Genomic DNA, 8,724 nt, shown 5'->3' on the forward strand with positions numbered 1-8,724 from the left:
GTCCCCAGAGCAGAGACCCTCTTAGTCTGTTCACAGCTGTTTCCACTGTACCTGGAACGGTGCCTGGCACCGAGTGCCATTTGGTAAACCATCGTCAAATGAGCTACCATGAGGAGGTAACCTCTTTTCATTTTGCAGTGTTGATGGGAACCATTTTCAGCATCCTGCTGATAACCATGATCCTTATGGCATTTTGTGTCTACAAGCCCATTCGGCGCCGGTGACAGCGAGCAAGCAAGTTCTTCTTCGATTTGTCAACAGGATACATTGTGTTGCACATGGGCCAGTAGAGAAGTTGGAATCAGAACTTTCCTGCTTGGAAATGACCTTTGGTCTGGACAGTTGGTAAACTAATGGTTTAGAAGAAAATATCTACTAGCAATTATTTTTCCCTAACACTGTAATGTAAATAATTGGCCAGTTTGCTCTTCCATGTTTTGTTTTTTATACATACCAGGTTTTACTTGTTAAAAGTAAGGCCTGAGGCTCCAGTGTCAAAACAGAGTGCTCGCAAGAAAGAAAACATGGTAATCCTTGTGTCTGTAAGAAACGTATTGGAAAGGACTAATGATTAATGTTTGGAAATATTAATAAGAAGAAGTCTTAACATGTAGAGATTCCCTATTTAAGCACCATTCAGTCATAATGGGGTAAGAATCACGAATGTTTTTAATTCTACTCAGTTGACCTAGAATGCTCTGGGTGCAAAGCCATGTCTCTCAGCTGCATCCAGCTCTGTACTTGGAGGCTCCCATAGAAGTCAGGATCACCGTCCGGTGGGTGTTGGACTGGAAATGTGACTAGTTAGCCCATCTGAAAAAGAACTCCAACCTGCTCAAACACCCTGATCTCCCTCCTACCGCACTCAGCCCACGGCCTAAAAATGGTGGTAGCTTTTCAGGTTTGTGGTCTTGAAGAGACAGCAGGAGCTCCTTTGACCCCTGGGGCAGGGGGAGGGCTCAGCCATGGAAATGACATACCTTGGCAGGGTAGCAGGTGGGTGTGTGTTTACACAAATTTAATCTCAGCTTTGAAAATGCTGCTATTAGTTTACACTGTTGATGAACTGGGTTTTTTTCCCTGTTGAAATACTCTTTGTACTTACAAAGTGGTTATCAGTATTTATTTTAAAGGTGCTAGGTCTAATTGTTTGTTATTAAATTGAAATGCTTATCTTGTGCTCCATTCAAGCACCAAACCTAATGCTTGTGAGTCTAATTCAGACTCATAGCGACCCTACAGGACAGAGTTGAACTGCCCCGTAGGGTTTCCAAGGCTGTAATCTTTACAGAAGCAGACTACATCATCTTTGTCCTGCAGAGAAAATGGGTTTACTCTGTGGGTTCGAACTCCTGACCTTTTGGTTCGCAGTCGAGCGCTTAACCACTGCACCACCAGGACTGCTTCCATTCAAGCACAGCACTGATTTTTTTTTTTTTTTTTTCCTGTAACAACCTGCTGTTAATGTGAAATAACTAATGTGAGACTTAAGGGTTTATTTGTAATCATAATATTGAGCCACTGAAATGTTCATTGTTGTGTGCTTTTGAGCAAAATGCCAACTAAAATTAAAGTAAAACCTTACCTACTATTTAACTGTTAGTATTATTTCCACCAGTTGTCTGTCAGTTTGTCATACTGTAGTGACTTGCGTATGTTGCTACGATGCTGAAAGCTATGCCACTGGAATTTCAAATACCAGCAGCGTCACCCATGGTGGACAGGTTTCAGTGGAGCTTCCAGATTAAGAAGAAAGGCCTGGCAATCTACTTTGGAAAATTAGCCAATGAAAGCCATATGGATCACAACAGACCACTGTCCAACTTGGTTGCTTTGGACATGTCATCAGGAAAGACCAATCACTGGAGGGGGACATCATGTTTGGTTAAGTAGAGGGCCAACAAGGATGACGGAGACCCTTGGTGAGATGGATTGGCACGGTAGCTGCAACAGTGGACTTGGACGTGCTGGCAATTTTGAGGATGAAGCAGGACCAGGCAGCGTTTTGTTCTTTTGTACATAAGGCCACGATGAGTTGGAGTCAACTTGATGACAACTAACAATTATTTTCTAAGAGTTTAAAATGCAGTTGTGTGTTTGAATCTGCTCTAATCTCTTAAGGCAGTACAGTGAAGTGAGTCTCTAAATTTAGTAACAGTATTGCCCTAAGGTAAGGTATTGTTTCAGAAAACTAAGCCATAATTAAACTCAGGCTGGGCAAGGAGTCAGTAGACCTGGATTCTTGTCCTGGCTTCAGTTACCAACAGGCTTACCTTCTCCAGAGCCTCCATTTTCCCATCGTAAAATGGTAGTTTACACACTTTTTCTTAATTCTTATGAAGATCAAATGATATGAAAACTAATACAGATTGAAGGTGGAATCGCCACAGTTGGCCTGTCCCACAGAAGTTCATAGTTATTTATTCCCAGGGGTGTACATCCCCCCACCTCATCCAGAATCCTGTGCTTTGATGTGTTTTGATACACTGACCCAATATTTATTGCCATTTTTAGGACTTAAGAAGGAAACAGTTAAAAACCTGCCAAGTCCATAAACCTTGTGAGTTGCTATTTGCTCACAGGCAGATAGTTTGATCCTGTTCCAGTTTTCTGGCACAACCTCACAATACTGTTAACTCCACATACAAATCCAAAACCAAGTCTACATCTTCATTCCAATTTTATCATCAGTATGAGAGATTTCAAGTTAAAGAGAGAGAATAATCTTTGTGGAAAGAGGCTTATTACAAAGGGATGAGTAAAGACAAAAATGGCAATTCTGTGAGAGAAAGAGATTGACCATCTTTTGGGTGGAGGGGCCAGTAGGCAAACTCTAGACCTCATAAACTGAACTGGACACAGAATATCTACCGTATACCCAGATGAACACATTTGATCAGTTTACACCAATCAGATGAAAATAAGTTATTTCAGCAAATACTACTCTTAGCTTTCTTTAAAGTTGAGATTAAGACACCTGCCAGTGCTTGAGATTTAGGTGCTCTTGAGTCTTAGAAGTATATTAATTTTTTTTCCAGCTGGGCCTCGATCTTACACCTATACGTATTTCCAGACAGAGGTCTATGTTGGACTTTGAACTCTATCACTTACTATACTGCAAACAGTCATTTGAAGTTTCCATAGTCCCGTCTATCTTCCTGGATGTCATCTGTTCAGTTGGAACCTGGGGAGCACGCTGATGATTATGGTAATTCTTTCCCTTTTCTGTCATTACTTAGAGCCAACTTTTCAGTTTCCTCAACACCTCATGTTACGTATGGTACGACAGCTTGTAAGTGTAAGTCCATAGGCATTGTACCTTTTAACCTAAGAAGAGTTAACAGTTTGCTTCATAGCGCTCTGGTGGCTGAAAGTTGGTATTTACTTTCCCCCAAAAGCAAAGCACCTCCTTCACATCTTATCAGAAACGCCAAGGCCTCATTTCTGGTACCCAAACATTTTTACCAGACACTGCCTCTTTTGTTTTCATAGCAACATTATTTAGGTGTAGGATAACTCTGGAAGCGATAATCATCATCTGAACTTGTGAAGACAGCCTCACTAAGCACTTTTGCTTCCATGGAGAGTGTCTGTTCACTCAGATCAGACAGGGGCTTCCCTTACTCCACAAGAACCAATCCACATCTGGGGGGGCTGCAGAGGCAGATCAGAGCAGCCCTGATACCAACCAGTAGTGTGGGGTGTATGGGGACAGTACAGCTTGGGCTGGGAAGAGCATGTCACCTCTGTGTAATATGCAACTGAGTCGTGAGGGCACTCTAATGTCCCAGTAACATTCTTACACAGAAACAAACCAATGAAATCCACTGCCATCTAGTCAATTCCAACTCCTAGTGACCTTATAGGACAGAGTAGAAGTGCCCCATAGGGTTCCCAAGGCGATAAATCTTTACAGAAGCAGACTGCTACATCTTTCTCCCACAGAGCAGCTGGTGGGTTCCAATCGCCTACCTTTTGGTTAGCACCCAAGTGCTTAACCACTGTGCCACTGGGGCTCCTTTACACAGCATGGAGGACTAGAAAATGCAGTATGAAAAGAGTTTGAAAAAATGACTCAAGAGCGTAGACTATTGTATGAACACCCTCTAAGGAAGCGGTCTTTATTTGCATTTTAGAAGAGTGAACACATAAGATGTAAAACATTGTGACAGGTTTGACACAATGCTCAGTCCCTTCTTAACCAACTGCCTGGGAAGAGTCAAAGAAAGCAGAGCAACGGAATGCAGATCTGGAAGTTACCTCTGATTTGCCTTAGTGAGTAAACCACATGGCCTAACTGGCAGCCATTCCCAAGAAGAGTCTTCACCTAAGGTAAACGCCAACTAAACAAAACGCCAAGCTGCATATTTGAAATTAAACGTGATGTTGTGTATACCAGCCTCCTGTGCAGAGAGGGAATTTTGGTCAGACCATGACAACAAAGGCAGATGACTGTATGGAATTAAAAGCACAGACCTCTGTGACAAGGAACATTTTACTGGCAACACTAACTGTATGATACAGACATTAACTGGAATAGTAGTTTATGTTTCTCTTCCTATCCCAAAAGAAGCGCAATAGATAGGAAACAGATGTGAAACAGGAGGATATCGTTTACCATGTTACTTCAGTGCAGCCTGTGGGAATGAATACATGGGCCAGAGTGAGGTGGGCACTCCGCTGTATTCCACAGGGTTCTGGATGCTGTGTGATGGTTATTTACAGAAGGGTTAGATAAGATAGTTAACTACTAAAGGTATACAAAAAAGGCCTGAGAAAATCTGGTTAAAATGTATAACCTTGTATTGCTACTGATGGGAGTAGTCATTTTCATATCTTTTAAAAGTAATAAAAAGATTCTGTTAAAAAATAGATTTATCCAGAAAGATGTTGATTTGAACTGTAAAAAGCAATATGGAATCATCATTTTCCCTTTGGACTAGCTTCACTGGCTTCAGTTTTAAGCTCCCTTTCTAATTTCAAGTCTATCCCTTTCTCAGGTGAGACCAGGGAATATGCTGGGTTCTTCTTAGGCTTCTATGTAGAAATCTTCACTAGAGAACATATAGGAAACACACTTGGTTTGGTTCTATGCTGTTCCAGTATTTTGGCCAGCTTACCCACTTCAAGAACAGCTTCAAGTTCCCCTGGCTGCTCCTTCAGGGACAGGATTAGCTGCCTTTGATTTAGCACGGAGGATCCTGCTCTTAACAAATTCAAATCAGATCCCTCAATAAGTAGAGTGAGGTTGTTTTAAACAATTAATAATTTTTAAGGCTAAGGCAACATCCATGGTCATTTGTATAACCTAATTTGAGGCAAACAGCTAACTGTAATCTAAAATAGATCCTGTACATTTCTCCTCTAACTTTAGCTTGGGGGAGAAGCATAGTGACAGTGTTCTAGAAACCCTGTACAAAGATGAAAATAAAGATCATCCATTTCTTTGGTGAAGTAAAGAAGTGTCTCACAAATTTTCATAAACCACACTCTACAAAGGCTGCTGCTGCTCTCATATATAAAAGCACCCTGACTGTGAAATAACTTTGTTATCATTCCTTGATAAAAATTAATCTACAAACCTGCGAGGATAGGAGTTTTTGTCTAAAGCTGGTAGTTAAAATGTGACCTGCAAGCCAATACAGTTAATGGAAGTGACGGTGCTCTCCTCCCCTTAGCCTGGAGATGGAGCCTGCCAGTCCCCAGCCCCTTCTCCCACAGGGAGAGTCACAGCCTGGCCTGGAGGCCCTGGCCCGGCACCTCTGCATAAGGAATGGGGCAGCAGCCACCTGCTCCACAGAGTGCATGAGCAGTGCAGTCCCTCTGGCCCATGGCGCCGGTGGACGCGGTGCTCACGGTGCAGCCAGGGATTGCTGCTTGTTGCAGCCTGGGGGCGGAAGGGTCTATTTCTCAGTGAGCGACAGCTGTAAGACTTGCTGGAGCTCTGCCTCCTCCTCCTGTAGCCGGAGCTCCCGCTCCTCCAGCTCCTTGGCAGAGAGCTCCATGGCCAGCTGCAAGTCACTATCGAAACGGCTGGTCTCGCTTGGGGTGCCAGGGCACAGGCCTTCCGAGCTGGTGAGGAGGCTCTCCTGGATGGCCCTGGGTTGGAAAACGAGGAAAAGAGAGATTCATCACCACAGCAGCAGCACCAACTACATTTCTTAACTGCTTACAAAGCACTATAGATGCGTAATGTCTTTTAATCCCACGTAACTCAGGGGCTGTTCGTGCTGTATGCAGCTGGGAAACCCAAGGCTCAGAGAGGTTAAGGAAACTGCCCTCAAGATCAGTCAGCTACTAAGTGATGAAGCTGGGAAATGAATTTGGAGTTATTTTAAAGCAAAACCCAGGCTCCCATATATGCCTAAAGTATTCTTTGTAAAATGAATCTTTCTAGTTTTTCCCTCTAAAAAAAAAGAGATATTCTGTTCATCTCTGTAGCTCTTCCCTAAAGTGTCATCACCCTTAAAACTGTATAAACTTCCTACTGAGGGCTCCTAGACCCTATGTGACTTTACATTCTTTGTAAAAGATCAAACCAGTCAGTACCCAGTGCCTTGCTGCAGTGACACTGACAGATAAAAAAACATCTCCAACTCATGGCGACCCCATGTGTGTCGGAGTGTATGTGCTCCATGGGGTTTTCAATGACTGATTTTTCAAAAGTAGATCACCATGACTTTCTCCCAAGGTGCCTGTGGGTGGACTCAAACTGCCAACCTTTCGGTTAGCAGCCGAGCGGATTTACCATTTGCACCACCCAGGGATTCCCTGACAGACAGAATTCAGCAGTTCTGTCACCCCTTCCTGGAAACTTCACTATCAAGCATTTATAGCTATTTTAATGAGAAAAGCCACAAGAGGAGGTGGAGAGCTAAAACATGCTCCAGTGTCTACTGCCAGGCACGGTCTGTGCACTAAGTGCTTGCCTCAACCTTGGTTTAATCTTTAGGAGTCAAGTCAATCACCTCTCATACTGGGCATCATAGGCATGTGTCTGGCTGATCCCTCCATTTGAAGCTGGTCCTGAGACTTCCTAGGAAAAACAAATGTGATAGACATGAATACCTCTCAGAAGGAACAGGTATCATACTGACATAGAACTGAAAGCAACAGAACAAAATTAAAAATATTTACACATTAAATATCTCTAAAACCACACCTAAATGTCAGGTAGTATATAGTACACTACCCTGATTAACAGCCATGACCTTTTCATGTTGTTATTAGGTGCCATTGAGCCGGTTCCAACTCATAGTGACTCCAGGTACAACAGAACAAAACACTGCCCAGTCCAGCGCCATCCTCACAATCATTGTTATATTTGAGCCCATTGTTGCAGCCACTGTGTCAATCCATCTCATTGGTGGTCTTTCTGTTTTTCACTCACCCTCTAATTTACCAAGCATGATGTCCTTCTCCAGGGACTGGTCCCTCTTGATAACATGTCCAAAGTATGTGAGACAAAGTCTCGCCATCCTTGCTTCTAAAGAGCACTCTGGCTGTACTCTTCCAAGACAGATTTGTTCGCTCTTCTGGTAGTCCATGGTATATTCAGTATTCTTCGCCAACACTACCGTTCAAAGGCATCAATTCTTCTTTGGTCTTCCTTATTCATTGTTCAGCTTTTGCATGCATATGAGACAACTGAAAATACCATGGCTTGGGTCAGGCATAGTCCTCAAAATGACATCTTTGCTTCATAACACTTTAAAGAGGTCTTTTGCAGCAGATTTGCCCAATGCAACATGTCGTTTGATTTCTTGACTGCTGCTTCCATGGGCATTGACTGTGGATCCAAGTAAAATGAAATCTTTGACAACTTAAGTCTTTTCTCCATTTATCATGATGTTGCTTATTGGTCTAGTTGTGAGGATTTTTGGTTTCTTTTTTTTTATGTTGAGGTGTAATCCATACTGAAGGCTATAGTCTTTGATCTTCATCAGTAAGTGCTTTAAGTCCTCTTCACTTTAAGCAAGCAAGGTTGTGTCATCTGCATATCACAGGTTGTTAATGACCCTTCCTCCATTCCTGATGTCATGTTCTTCATATAGCTCAGTGTCTCGAATTACTCGCTCAGCATACAGATTGAATAAGTATGGTGAAAGGATACAAGCCTGACACTCACCTTTCCTGATTTTAAACTATGCAGTATCCTTTTGTTCTGTTCGAATGACTGCCTCTTGGTCTATGTACAGGTTCCTCATGCGCACAATTAAGTGTTCTGCAATTCCCATTCTCTGCAATGTTATCCATAATTTGTTATGATCCACATAGTTGAATGCCTTTGCATACTCAATAAAACACAGGTAAACATCTTTCTGGTATCCTCTGCTTTCAGCCAAGATCGTCTGACATCAGCAACGATATCCTTCGTTCCACTTCCTTTTCTGAATCTGGCTTGAATTTCTGGCAGTTCCCTGTCGATGTATTGCTGCAACTGTTTTCGAATGATCTTCAGCAAACTTTTACTTGCATGTGACATTAATGATATTGTTTGATAATTTCCACATTCAGTTGGATCACCTTTCCTTGGAATCAGGTTGGCCAGGTAGCTGTCTTCCAAATTTCTTGGCATAGACAAGTGAGCACTTCCAGCACTGCATCTGTTTGTTGAAACATCTCAGTTGGTATTCCATCAATTCTTGGAGCCTTGTTTTTTGCCAATGCCTTTAGTAGAGCCTGGACTTCTTCAGTACCATTGGTTATTGATCATACATTACT

This window comes from Trichechus manatus, unplaced genomic scaffold (genome assembly GCF_000243295.1).
Source record: "Trichechus manatus latirostris isolate Lorelei unplaced genomic scaffold, TriManLat1.0 scaffold00061, whole genome shotgun sequence".
NCBI classification, from domain to species: Eukaryota; Metazoa; Chordata; class Mammalia; order Sirenia; family Trichechidae; genus Trichechus; species Trichechus manatus.